Source organism: Pinus tabuliformis, chromosome Q (genome assembly GCF_031772625.1).
Source record: "Pinus tabuliformis cultivar Carrire ecotype Pingquan chromosome Q, CPIR1, whole genome shotgun sequence".
Lineage (NCBI taxonomy): Eukaryota > Viridiplantae > Streptophyta > Pinopsida > Pinales > Pinaceae > Pinus > Pinus tabuliformis.
In genome coordinates this window covers 1,209,047,228-1,209,061,803 of record NC_142296.1, presented here as the reverse complement: position 1 = coordinate 1,209,061,803, position 14,576 = coordinate 1,209,047,228, and positions in this window count along the sequence as shown.

Here is a 14,576-nt window from a genome sequence, read left to right as displayed (position 1 = left end):
ATCAACACAATATGTAATGGAGAAAGCATACAACTGAAAACCCCAAACTATCTATATATTATAATGATAGAGAACATGTAACAATACATAGTACAATACTCCTCACAAGTACTCAGTACTATCTCCACCTGCTACACACAAACTAGCTGAGATCTAAATCAAGTCACAGGTTCAAATCTCCTCCACTGTTTGCCTGCCTCTACGACGCAATCCAATGTGAGAATAGGAATGATCCAAGCTCGTTTTCCCTTGGCTTGTACTGCGCAATCCTCATTGGTAATCTCAATCAATGATTGTGCAAATCTCATGCATAGCTATAGTCACAACCGATAGTAGCCTCCACCTCTAACACTTGTCTCCACTGAACTGTCCATGCACTGAGTTAACTGATGTATTATTTAGTTGCTTTATGAGTTAACAATTAGTGAATTAATTAATAATTAATTCACATCACTCATCACTAGTGTATTTGGCAGTTAGACTAAATACAATTAGTTCAACTAAGTCAAACTGAACACAACTCCATCAACTCCTCAATCAACTCCACCAAACTCAATCACTTGAGTTCTAACTAAAGTCCATCATGCAATAGCTCAACTAACCCATAAGAAAAGCGTATTTCCTTCTGGTAGTTGCATGTGCCACATCCGTAGCTTGAACTGAAGTGCTCCAAGAGGATAAGATAATGTTTATAGTCCAAATATTATTAAGAGCTAATAATATTCGACTGTTCTATTTTTAGACTGTAAGTCTAAAAATAGACTCCGTCCATATGTCTAAAAATAGAAGTCCATCTATTTTTACCAACATGACCAATCATCCACAAATAGCATCCTGTAACTCATAGACCATGATCCATATGTCTAAAAATAGACTTTGCGCCAAAAATAGCATGCGGGCCCACTTAGTGAAGACGACTTCTTTTCACTAAGCTTCATCATCTTGTTGCATTTTCAACACTCCCTCTCAACAAGATATGGATTATCTGCAACCCCTATCCTACAACTCTGGAATGTTCTGCATGCAACACATTTGCCCTGTCCACTTGCTCCAACAACACTTGGAACAAAAAACACTCCCAACTGACCACTCTGTTGGGCTAGGAACATACTCTGATGCTGAAGCTCTACTTGCTGCTGACAAGTGCCCCTTCTCTGACATCCGCGCTACTGCAACATCTCCATGCATCTCGCACTATTGCACACTTCTCTGTGCCACCTAGCACTGTGCAAAACACTTGTGCCTCTCGCATTGCTGCAGCCTACTAGCTATGCGCTGTCCTGGGATTCCCTACACTGTTGGTCTCTCTGCCGCTCCATCCGCATCTGCCTCTACCCAATCAGTCAGTTCCTGCTACTCCAGATCGGGGTTCCCGTAGCAAGGTCTCATCCAAGAGGTTGGGTACCTCAAGGATCCTGCCCCTCCTCCCTGGGACGATCATTCTACATCGCCCCACCTCCTACCTGGAGGTATGGCTGCATGTGATCCCTCAACCCACCTGGCTCGAATTTCCCACCTATTGGAGGTCTCTGCATGAGTAGATGTCTCTACTCAATCTCCTCTCAGCTTCCCTTGTTGTGGCTGCTCCACAACCTCCTGAAGCTGCTACACCAATTGTGGCTCCTCCACAATCGTCTGAGACTTCTTCTGGCTCTGCATGTTGAGAGGTAATATACGCTCCCTCTCAACCACCAAGTCTCCATCAATTGCCTCGCTGCTCAAGGCTTTGCATGCATCTTGAACCTTAAGAGAATACAGGTTCTTAACCCATGAAACAATCTTCTTCACCTGTCTAGAGATGATGTGTCCAAGGAAAACCTTTCCCTTACTGAAGACTACATCATAGCCTCTGTCTTCCAGCATCGCGATCAACACCAAGTTTCTCTTTAGTCCTGGTACATACTTGACATCGGTCAAGGTAAGGTGAGCTCCATGCTCCCTTTGAAAAATAACCGTGCCTACACCTGAGACACTATACTTCTCATCATTACTCATCGCTATGAGTATTTGGAGATCTTTCTCCTCCAAAGTACTGAACAAACTCTTATCACTGGTCATGTGGAAAGAAGCTCCATTGTCAAGAAACCAACCACTTCCCACCATGGATGAAACCATGCATGCAAAGAGTGTGAAATCCAACTCAAACTATGAAGCAAGTGCCTCACCTTCAGATCCTTCCCCGGATCCCTTCTTGGATTTCCTCCGTGGACAATTTGCAGCATAATGGCCCACCTCATGACAACGAAAGCATCGCACTTTTGATTTGTCAACCTTCTTCCCATCATTGGAAGAACTGGATTCAGAAAGAGAACCCTTCTCCTTCCCCTTCTTTGCTTTGGCAGCCAAAGCGCAATTTTCTTCATCAGATGCCTTTGATGAAGATCCATCCCTGGTATTCCGCCTGATCTCCTCTTGCACAAGATCCGACCAAAGTCTCTCCCATCCTGGCAATTTCTCCTGACCATTGACAGAGTCCTGATAGGAATGCCAACTCTTCGGAAGACCAAGGAGAGCCAAGCTCACCAAGTCCTCATCATCGACAGTCACCCCCACACTTCCCAGCTCATCCCGGCATTGGGTGAACTTCGTGAGATACTTGGGCATACTGTCTCCATTCTCACACTTGATGTTTCTGAGTTTATCCTTGAGCGCCAACTTCCTCTAGTCGCTCTTGCTTTGGAATAAATCTGTCAACGCTTTCCACATCAAGTATGGAGAAGTCTTTCCATGCAGGCTGGATACAATGTGATCCTTCACGCCCTCCAACAAAATCCTTCGACACTTTACTGTCTTCTTTTGCCAAGCCTCAACGTGAGCAGAATCAGTAGGCTTTGGGACCTTAGCATCTATGAACTCCTTCAACCCATTGTCATCTAACACTACCTCCATCTTGTCTTTCCATGCAATATAATTCGAGCTGCCTTCAAGGGCATACTCCAATCGCAATCCGTTGAAAGACATTTCAACTTTGACACCAAGAAAACACTGTTGCAAATTTGAATTCCACCAGCTCAAAACTCAACTGCTTCTGATCTAAAATTCGTGAGAACAATATATTTCTCGTACAGAGATTGACTGTATGGGCTTTTACCGGATATCTCACCTTCCAAAAGAAGGATGAATCCAGAGGCTACCTGGCCCAATTACAGACTCTACCTGAAGAAATAAAATGTAATCACTTTCTAAATAATAGATCTGATGATCAACTTCGCTCTGATACCATGTAGAAATTTTGAATAATATAACACTTATTCACAGAGATTATCCTGATTATACACTATTTGCGGAATGCATGCATAATACATAACCTCCTCTACATTGATCATCAATTTTGCAGAATTAAGAAACAATCGCATGCACACATTGAAACATCAATCACACATATCAACACAGTATGTAATGGGGAAAGCATACAGCTGAAAACCCCGAACTATCTGTATATTATAATGATAGAGAACATGTAACAATACATAGTACAATACTCCTCACAAGTACTCAGTACTATCTCCACCTGCTACACACAAACTAGCTCAGATCTGAATCAAGTCACAGGTTCAAATCTCCTCCACTGTTTGCCTGCCTCTATTGCGCAATCCAATGTCAGAATAGGAATGATCCAAGCTCATTTTCCCTTGGCTTGTATTGCGCAATCCTCATTGGCAATCTCAATCAATGATTGTGCAAATCTCCTGCACAGCTATAGTCACAACTGATAGTAGCCTCCACCTCTAACACTTGTCTCCACAGAACTGTCCATGCACTGAGTTAACTGATGTATTCTTTAGTTGCTTTATGAGTTAATAATTAGTGAATTAATTAATAATTAATTCACATCACTCATCACTAGTGTATTTGGCAGTTAGACTAAATACAATTAGTTCAACTAAGTCAAACTGAACACAACTCCATCAACTCCTCAATCAACTCCACCAAACTCAATCACTTGAGTTCTAACTGAAGTCCATCACGCAATAGCTCAACTAACCCATAAGAAAAGCGTATTTCCTTCTGGCAGTTGCATGTGCCACATACGTAGCTTGAACTGAAGTGCTCCAAGAGGATAAGATAATGTTTATAGTCCAAATATTATTAAGAGCTAATAATATTCGATTGTTCTATTTTTAGACTGGAAGTCTAAAAATAGACTCCGCCCATATGTCTAAAAATAGAAGTGCATCTATTTTTACCAACATGACCAATCATCGACAAATAGCATCCTGCAACTCATAGACCATGATCCATATGTCTAAAAATAGACATAGTATAAAAATAGACTTTGCGCCAAAAATAGCCTGCGGGCCCACTTAGTGAAGGCGACTTCTTTTCACTAAGATTCATCATCTTGTTGCATTTTCAACACTTCCATCGTAAAGTTTTAATGTGCTCAACGTAAGAATAGCTCGGTATATTTTTCATATTTAGAGAGTTTAAAAAAGAAATGGAAAATAAAACTCCATCATGTCCGTTTTCGTAATTTGTCCCTTGAACCCAGAAAGGTAGAAAACAATATCTGAGGGAACCTCTTGACCATGTCGATCTAGGTGTACCTTTTTTGTAAATAGTTAATCTCAACCTGAAAAAGGGGTAAACGTATACTGAGGTGACATCGATTCATTTACTTTAACGAGTTCATAACGACAAGTGCTCGACAATATTTTCAATTTTTGAGAGTCAGAAAAGCGCTGAAAGATGACTCGAAGGGGGTTCCTTTTTTGTTTATTTAATGAGTTCGAAAAAGAGATAAAATAAAACTCTGAGATTCAGCCAATAATGATCGCTGTTCGCATTGAAGGCACCTATAACTGCACAAGAAACACACCCATCATCGATATCGAGAGAAAATATTAAAATATTATGAAAATATTTGACAAAATGACTTTCAAAACTTATAAATAGGTAAAAGTAATTTCATTTTTTACCATTTTACCAAACTGAGGTCTGAAAGTTATTTTTGTGCCCTAATTCTCTTGATTTTCTAGTGGCTGCTGTGGGAGATCCAGGGTACCATTTGACGATCCGTCTGCGACAGGTTAGAACCTCATCCTTGCTCTTTCATTTCATTACTTTTTCTTGCATTTTAAATGGTAAATTTTATGCTAAAAAGGAGGATTTTGAAATTTTAGGTCGTTGGCGACCATCATGGGTATGGTCATCAGACCCGCGATGGTCGCGCTCGAGCCTAAAGGCTCGCGGGATGCCATCGCACTATTTATAAAAACAAGCGCAATGGCGCCGAGAGAAATTTTTTGAGATATTAATCTCTCTTCTAAGCAAAAAATGTTGATTTTGATCCATGTAAAAAGCATTAATAAGTGTTTAAATGTTGTTTTTCAGGAGAATATGGTCTTGGAGTGGAAATAAAGAGGCCATGAGGCTGAAGAATTCCAAGCATCCCAGGATCCGGCATGCATAAATGCTCTGAGGGATTGTGGACTGTTAAAATTCTTCAGGACCACAGGGTTGAGGGCTCAGATGGAGTTACTACCTTATTTGATCAGCCTTTGGGATGTAGATCAAGAGATCTTCATCATAAAAGGGAAAGAATTGGAACTTGAGGAGATGGGTATTTATTTCATCACAGGATTATCCCGCCGAGGAGAAGCAGTTAAACTCTTTGGATCTCACCAAGGAGGTGAGAGTACTAGGAGTCTAGTCTAGAGATACTGTCCTGGTGCCGAGATAACCAATAGAGGTAAGGTGAAGATAGAAACAATCACCAACAACCTCGTCTTGAGAAAAATTATGCTCACCATGGCACGTGTATCTAGCACGCAAGCCTTGCATGAGGCTTCAAAGTTGCAGTTCCAATATGCTATCGCATGTTTGACCCCCACCAAGGGTAAGCATGGACACCTGAAATAGTTCGGGTTTGGTTCTGTACTGGTGACCTTCTTTTTGGAGTGAGTGCCCCTGTTTTGGTATTAGTGGGCAGAAGTACGACATCCTGCCCCCAGAGATCCGAGACTCGTGAGATGGAGCCAACTCATGCCTCGAGGAGGCACGGGTCAACATATGAATTATCCACCACAATTCTTCACTTGGCTTGAATGCCAACTACTCATGGTAGATGACTTATGCTGGCACAAAGTTTAGGTGGGATCTGGATCTACCTCTACCACCAGGAAAACAGTGGACCGACGTAGGTAAAAATTTGTTTTTTTTTAATTTTTTCAAGTTTTATGATTTTTATAAAAGTGTAAACTGAGACTCAACTTATGATAAATGTGCAGATGTGGGACTAGAGAGACCACTAGGAATGTCACCAATAGCATGACGAGCTTCTCATCCGATAGTGGGTGTGGACTACAAGGAAGGGGCTGACCCCTTGGTTGAGATGGAGCGCAATCTGGAGGCAATAACTCGAGGAGTTCCAGATTATGCCACTATCGATGATGTTCCACTACGTTGACAGAGACACACTGTGGGAGTCTCTGCGAGACTGCGTCGGCCGAGTGATCAGGGCAGTCTCCTGTTATCATGAGTACCATGCACTTTGATAGTTTATCTAGTCTTTTACACATTTTGTAGGCTTTGAAAGCCAAGTGTCCCAGAACACTCTATTTTTTGACATTTGGACGTAAACACTTCGACAGACGTGATATATATATATATATGTATATGTATGTATGTATGTATGTATGTTTTATTTATGCTTATGTGTTCATAACATGATTCAGTTTGATAATGACGCAAATGTCTATCAAGAATAAGATTTTATAATGCGTCATTTAATGTATTTAAATTACGTGGACTATGTTGACATGAAATGTGATCAAAATTTCTTTCCAGCAATTTAACACGTAGATACATACACAATATTTGTGGATTTTTTCACTGAGTAATGATTGTTTAATTGTAACACAACGAGCTGCGAATCCAACTTGACAACTAAATCCCTAATGCCAAGAGCAACTACTTCTTACAAGAGTTCAATAACTGCACTATATTCAGCAATATTATTGGTTGTTCGACTAAGGCAAATACCTTGTAAGTTAATCAGCTCACCATTAGGGTCATAGAGTACCCATGCTACGGAAGAGAGGTTTCGTGTGCTACGACAAGCACCATCAAAAAAACCAATGTAATGACTTGATGACATCTGCAAACTGAGTGGAACACAGGGTAAGCATAAAAACATATGTATGCAAAGAAAACAAACACACCAAAAGTAAAAAATGCACACTAATGAATTAACACACTAATGTACAAAAGCTATTACACAAATTTCACGCATAATACTTTTTTAGATACAACCCATTACGGGGTTGTGACAATGTGTTTCCCTCATAATCACATAGCTCATTGGCACCTTTCTGTAAGACACGTTTGATAATGTAGGGCCCATGGCACATGGGTTCGAATTTGCCTTCCCCCAATTTATCGTTGGCTTGATTGTAAAGAAGGCCCAAGTCACCTTTAGCAAAAGTTCGAGGAGAAATGATTTGGTCAAAATGAGCTTTGACTCAATTCTTTTGAGCTTCGATGGCCATCATAGCAATGCAACGAGTCTCATCAAGTCTCTCAAGATATAGTAGATTCTCCTCTTCAGGAGAGGTATTCAAAAGAAGTTCGATAGCTAGCTTATTCGAGGGATTTCACATTCAATTGGAAGAGTCACCTCTAAACCATACACTAGCTGGAATGGAGTGAATCCAGTAGCCATCTTAGCAGAAGTTTTGTAAGTCAAAAGAGCTGATAATAACATTAAATGCCAATCCTTTTTGTGCTTCCCAACAGTACGCTAAAGCATAGTAATCAAAGCCTTATTGAATACTTCAACCTGACCATTGGCTTGTGGATAATAAGGAGTTGAGTTATCATGTCGAAGGCCCAACTGAGCAATTAGCTTTGCCATCATGTGCTGACCAAAATGTGATCCATGGTCAGTCACGATAGCATGAGGGACACTAAAACGTGCTATGACGTGGTTAAAAAAGAACTGAGTAGCAATAATACTGTCAGCATTGTATGTAGGCATTTCCTAGGCCCATTTCGTAAAATAATCGACGACAACAATGATATAACCATGTCCCCTGGCCGAGCAAGGGTTACATGTTATGAAATCAATGCCTCATTTGGAAAATGGGCCAATGGTAATTACTGGGTGTAGGGGTGCGGGTGGGGCACGCTGCTTGTGGTTGAAAATATAGCATTCATGGCATTTTTGGACAGCTAGAATGCAACCTTTGAAGATAGAAGGCCATAAATAACTGGAACGGAGGATTTTATGAGTAGTGGCATATCTAGACATATGACCACCACAGTCACTAGAGTGGCAATCATTTAAGACCCGCTCAGCCTCTTCAAGGGTGAGACATCTGCGAAGGATGAAGTCCACACCGATCCATTATAATGTATCACCGAGGATCCAATATGGTTGGGACTGGTGCCAGATGCAGTGTCAGTTAGATCAAGACAAATTAGATCGGAAAGTATGGGTTTGGAGATAAAAAATAATGTTTCCATACCATGGGTCAAGTGTGCTGATCAAAAACATAGTTTCATCAGGTATCTGCTCAGTAAAATCAGTTGGAGTGCTTGCAAACGGAAGAGCACAAATTAACTCAGCAAAGATGGGTGATTTCTTTGATTTTGCACAGTAAATTCTAAATCAAACTCCTGCAGGATCACGATCCATTTGGAGTATTTTCCCCCCAGTAAATGGCAAGTCAAAATATATTTCATGGGGTTGCAATTAGAAATCACGATTGTTTTCCGTAAAAGGATATAGTGTCGAAATCTTTGGACGTCATGAACTACCACCAAAGCAGGCTTCTTGACATGAGCATATTGAGACTCAATATCAAGAATATTCTAGCTTAGATAATAAACCACGTGCTCGTTTCTGTCATTGTCATCTTGAACTAACATCATAGCAATAGTAGTATTAGGTTCGTCCAAATACAGAAAATAATCGCAACGGTAATCGGGGGGATGCAGTAAAGGAACACTAATCAATGCTCTCTTTAAAGCATTGAAGGATTCTTGGGCAACTTCATCCCAAATAAAATGGATCCCCTTTTTAAGTAAGTGAGTAAACCCTTGGAAAGTTTAGCATAATTAGGGACAAATCGACAAAGAAAATTGGCTTTTCCCTGCAAGCTCTATAATTGCAGCAGTGAAGTGGGGGGCGGGAGGGTAGATTGACTATGGCCTCAAGTTTCAAAGGATCAATTCTGGTACCTTCACGAGACAACACAAAACCTAAGAGCCGGCCAGACTCGACGAAAAACACACACTTGTGTGGATTGAGATGGATATCGTAATGCATACATCGTAAAAAGATGGCTGTTAAGTGATTTGGATGGTCACGACGTTTAGCCGAACAAGTTGGTAAGTTGTCTAGGTATGGCTGAACAATGTGTCGAATGTCATGAAATGCATAAGAAATTGCTCGTTGGAAGGTAGCGCTAGCATTCTTCAAACCGAAAGGAAGCTTTTTTGTTGTAGGGAAAAGTATCCGATTCGGATGACCCTATCCCACTCTAAGGGTGATAGTACCTTAGCAACAACTGTAAAGAAAACTACTTAAGGTTTACTTCTTTATGAAAGCAAGAGAGAATGAAGAAATGCACTAACCGTTGCCTTGCGCTTAATGTCGAATCCAAACTCTTCTCTTTGCTGCTTGCTCCCAGCTCCTTGCTCTTTTGCTGGCCCAGCTACAATGAGATCCTGCAAAATAACAAAGAAGGAAACTACAAAAAGCATGCAATCATAACTGATTCAAGGATTAGCATAAATCAAATATACAATTATCACAATACATCATTGAAACAAGTGCATATAGAAGAACCTCAATAGCTTTTATTAATGGAAGAAATAAAGTTCTGAGAGTGTTACAACCATTGAAGGCCCCAATCCAGCAACACCTCCCAGCAGAAAGAATTTCTCCTCTTCACCTCCTTCAAGCAATCACCCAATAGTTCTATAGTGAAACCAACAGCATATCATTACTTTGCACAAAAATTCCAGCCTCCTGAGCTCATAGGAGAGAGCTCAATATATAGATGAATTGAGAAAGGATGAGTCAGCTTGCAACTGATGTGTAGCTGCCTTGTGTCCTCTCTCTCTTCAGTTGATCTTCAGTTCTTGAGTCCACTTGGAGAACCTTGCTTCCACTTGGAGAAACAGAGCCTCTGACTCATCACAAGGCGAAATCCCTGATCCAAGTGTCATTTTTGGAAGATTCCAGAGCAATGACTCAGTGTGCCACTTGTCCCACCTCGCTCAGCGCAGGTGGCCTTTGTTCTACCTGCTTTGCAACGCAGGTACACCATGGAGGAGTTGAGTTTCAGCGCAGAAGCCTAGTGGAGCACCTGCTTTGATTTCAGGATTGCTTGTTTTTGAGTGTTTTCAGGTGGAGAACTGATCTGAGAGCTGTTGGTTTGCTGACCTTGTTCCTCTAGGGGTAGGAACATCATGTTTAGGGACTTTGGATCCCTTGGATTATTGACAATTCATGTCTGATGCTGCAAGGCACAAAATTGTCTATAACAGATGCCCCCTAAAGTATGAGGTTGTTTATCGGGTGAAATGCTTTATTAGGAGGATCCGAAGTTCATTCAATCTACTGAGAAGTGTCCTGTAATAAGATACAATACAATACATTATTTTTCATACTTTTTCATGATCTAGCTGAGGCGGGCATTCCCATGCTCAGCTTTATAAATTCATTTTGGTACATAGAACAGACGATCGTCTGATGGTAGACTGATAATTCTCTGCTGAAATTATCATCCTTTGAGAAGGATGATCATCTGCTGCAATGATGTACACATCAAATGTCTTTATATCCTGAATATATCTCGCAGCCCGGATGGATGAAACTAGATCCGGGGTCTTCAATCTCTTCCGATCTTCACTCGATGTACAAGTCGATCCATGTGAGAATTTCTTGAAGTCGAACATGGAAAGACATCGCTTGATTACCGGTCAATGATGTAAACCGTTAACAAGCGCGAGAGGAATCACCGATAAGGATGATGACCCTCAAGGTACAGCAGTACAATTCACATGGTGGGAATAAAGGACTTGGCGTCGACCACCATGCAAAATCTTCTGGTCGAAGGTCATTGATGTATACCTGTCGCTGGAAGTGAGAAACTTGCCATTGAGGCATGCAAGCTTCAAAGTACTGAAGGGGTTGTTCCTAGATCAACTCCTTGGATAATGAGCTGATGTCGACAAGGAGCGATCCGTCAAAGGAGGGCCTTAATGAATCCCACATCAGTGACACGGAACGGAGCTAGTGATTGTGATGAGGTGAAAACAAACTGTGATGTATGATTCAGGGTGGCGGTCATGAAATGGATGAAGGACAATGTATGGCAGTGGATGGGACACGGTTGACTCTTTGCAGAACAACATCTCTTGAACATATAACAACACTGATGTGATGGATCGGTAGCATTACCCCAAATGTGGATGGTGTGGCGAGGACCATGGTGATGAGACCGGTGAATGAAACAACCCAACCCGATGTGATACGGAGGACAAAGTGTCATGTTCAAGAGCGACTTGCTACCATTAAAGCTGTGAGGTTCTCCCAATTTTTCCCCAGTCATTGCTGACCAGTACCTCTTTATTTTTGTCAAGCTTGAGGAGGATAACATATGCTTGTTCTATAACCTGCCCTTCGGGCAAGCCCATCGCTATGTTTTAACGAGCCTAGCGATAGGGAAACTCGTTCTCGTCTAAAGACAAGTTTGTCGCTATTTAATGAATTTAACGAGTCTAACGACAAGGATAACTCGGTCCTTTTCATTTTTAGAGAGTCTGAAAAGGTACATAAAGTCAACTCCAGAATTCCTTTTTCGTCATCTAATCCCTTAAGTCTGAAAAAGTATAAAACAATACAGAAGGGATGAATTTTCGATTGCTTTAACGAGCCGAACAAAACAAGCGCTCGATCTTTTTGTGCAATAATCCCTCAGGTCCAAAAAGATTAAAATCTAGAGGAGGGATAGCTCTTCCGGTTGCTTTAACGAGCTGGAAGGCCAAAACTCGGCAAACTTTTCATATTTTACGAGTCAGTGAAAAGAGCTCAAAGAAGACTCGTCTTTTGAGGAACGAGTGATGAACAGGGAAGCAGCAGATTCCAGGTACAGGTTGGAATATTCCAATCACGGCAGTGTCACAAGGATGGCTTAGTGAAATCACTCTTCGCAGCTGTTCCTCAAAATGGGTAAACAAACATATGGAGATGAACGATTGGCCAAATGAACGGATGGAGGTGAGACTGAAAGAACACGACCAAGGGATTTAATATGGCTGTCAAAGGTTACATTTACCAAGGTTATTTACCGGTTCATTTTTTCTGGGTGAGCTTGAACTCTAGGGGAAGATTGCTCACAACTTATGTTTATTTTTTAACGAGCATGAACTATGTGCTAAAACTGCTCGGATCTTGCGTTTATTTTTTAACGAGCATGAACTTTATGCTAAAACTGCTCGTAGATAAGTTTGCATGCCCCCAGCATAATAATGCAAATCGAGGTGCATGCCCCCCAAGCTTCATTGCATCCAACTCGGTGGTTGGAATGAAGGTTTACCTCGGGGATTTGTTTCATTTTTTTAGTGAGGTTGACACAAGATAGGAACTATCCTCGACTCCTTGTTTCATTTTTTAACGAGGTTGACACAAGATAAGAACCTTCCTCGGTGCCCACTGTATTTACAGTATTTCTATTAGGGCGATGATCCATGCCGACAAAATATTTAGGAATCTTCCGAATCCAACCAGAAGATTGGATTAGATTTCATTTTGTAGGTTTCCACCGTGGCCACTCCCGCCAGATTACTTGGAGGCGGTAGGGCGAAAGTACCCATTAAGGCAGGGTCTTTTAGGAGACCTACTCCGATATTTTGGAGCGAATGATTGCTTCCATGGGTCATTGGAATGCTTCCTGTAATTTGTGAACTGTTGGGGAGAAAAGTTTGTTGGTCGACGATTGTAATTCCTTCTTGGAAGGGAAATGCAATCTTCCTGAAGTAGGTCGACACAACCGCGGCCATGGCATAGATCCAGGGCCTTCCTAGTAGGATGTTGTAATCGAGGTTTCCATCAATTACTTCAACATCAATTCCTACTGTTTTTCCCCCCAGTTCAACTTGCAAGTTACTTAAAATCCTGTATGGAGTGTATGATCGTCCATCAAATGCTTTTAACGTCGTTGACGATTTCGACAAGGGTGGTGAGCCTAAATCTTTCCAGCAACTCATCGACATAAGACATGTAGATGCCCCCTCATCAATAATTGTTCGATGAACAGTTTTGTTGAGGGCTTTCACTTGAATAAGGAAAGCTAGTTGAGCTGGTAACTGAGGGTCATATCCTTTATGATCAAAGGCCACAAGATTGGAATCCATTGGGCCAATCCCACCTATTGCTGATAATAAAGCTTGCTCTTGGGAGGGGCAATTTTGTGGTACTTCAAGTGTCGACATAGTGGACGGCGATTGGGCCAGGTCCTTTACTATATTATAATTCTGTGCTCCTTTGGCACGAGGATTAAATGTCGATTTGTGTACTACTCCCTTTGGCGACTTTATCATTGGCTCAGGAACGATGGGTGGCACAACTTCGGTCAAAGTTGTTGTTGAACTACTAGGTCGTTCATTAACCTTGTTGTTCGACAGCTTTGGATTCTCGTAATCTTTATTCCTTGTCAAAGCATTATTCTGTTGCTTTGAGGTAGACAATATAAGCACTTGGGATCCGGACGCATTTTGATTAGCAACCAGATTTTGACTTGGATTAGGAAACGGATCAGTCAATACTGCTGGGGTTTTTGAACTCTTGAAGAGTTTCTTAACTTCAGCTATATGTGGACAATATTTCGTCCAATGATCCTCATCGCATATATGACACCCTGCCGGGGGTTTCCTTTTTCTCCCTGTCTTTTTCTTCTTGCCCCCTGGTTGCTTCAGTTTTTTGCCCTTGTCGGTCGACATGGCATTTACTTCCGAGGCAAGAAGTTCTTCATTTGCATTTTGACTAGAAATTTTGTGCTTTCCAATCACGCCATCACCGGCGCGAGTGTCATTGTTTGATTTAGGAGGAGGAGGAATTGAGAATTCCGGTCTAGGGGCGTCAGGTATTTTGTCGTAGAGCGTGCCAGACTGAGTATAGACCAAGTCTAGATATTGCGCACGAGCGATAACTTGCTCTTCCGTTACGACTCCTCCCTTTGCCACATCTTCCGTTATAGCGGGAAGTAACGACTTGATAAACCATTCAGCTAATAGCTGATCAGGAACGTACGTTTTTACCATCCTACGACGACGTCGCCACTCATGTATATGATCAGATATGTGGGTGGCAGTCGTCTGTTTGAAATTGGTAAGGAGTTCTGTTCCCGTTTCATACATTATCGGTAATTGAAAATGGGTTAAAAAGGTTGTGGCTAAGGTACTGAAGTTGTCGAACGAAGCTCTAGGCAATTCAATGTACCATTTTGCCGCTAGACCCGTTAACGTCCTCTGAAAGAGGCGAAGTCTTATCGAATCATCATTCAGGGTGTTCGATGAACACCATAGATGGAATGTCATCACATGATTTGACGGATCTTCACCCG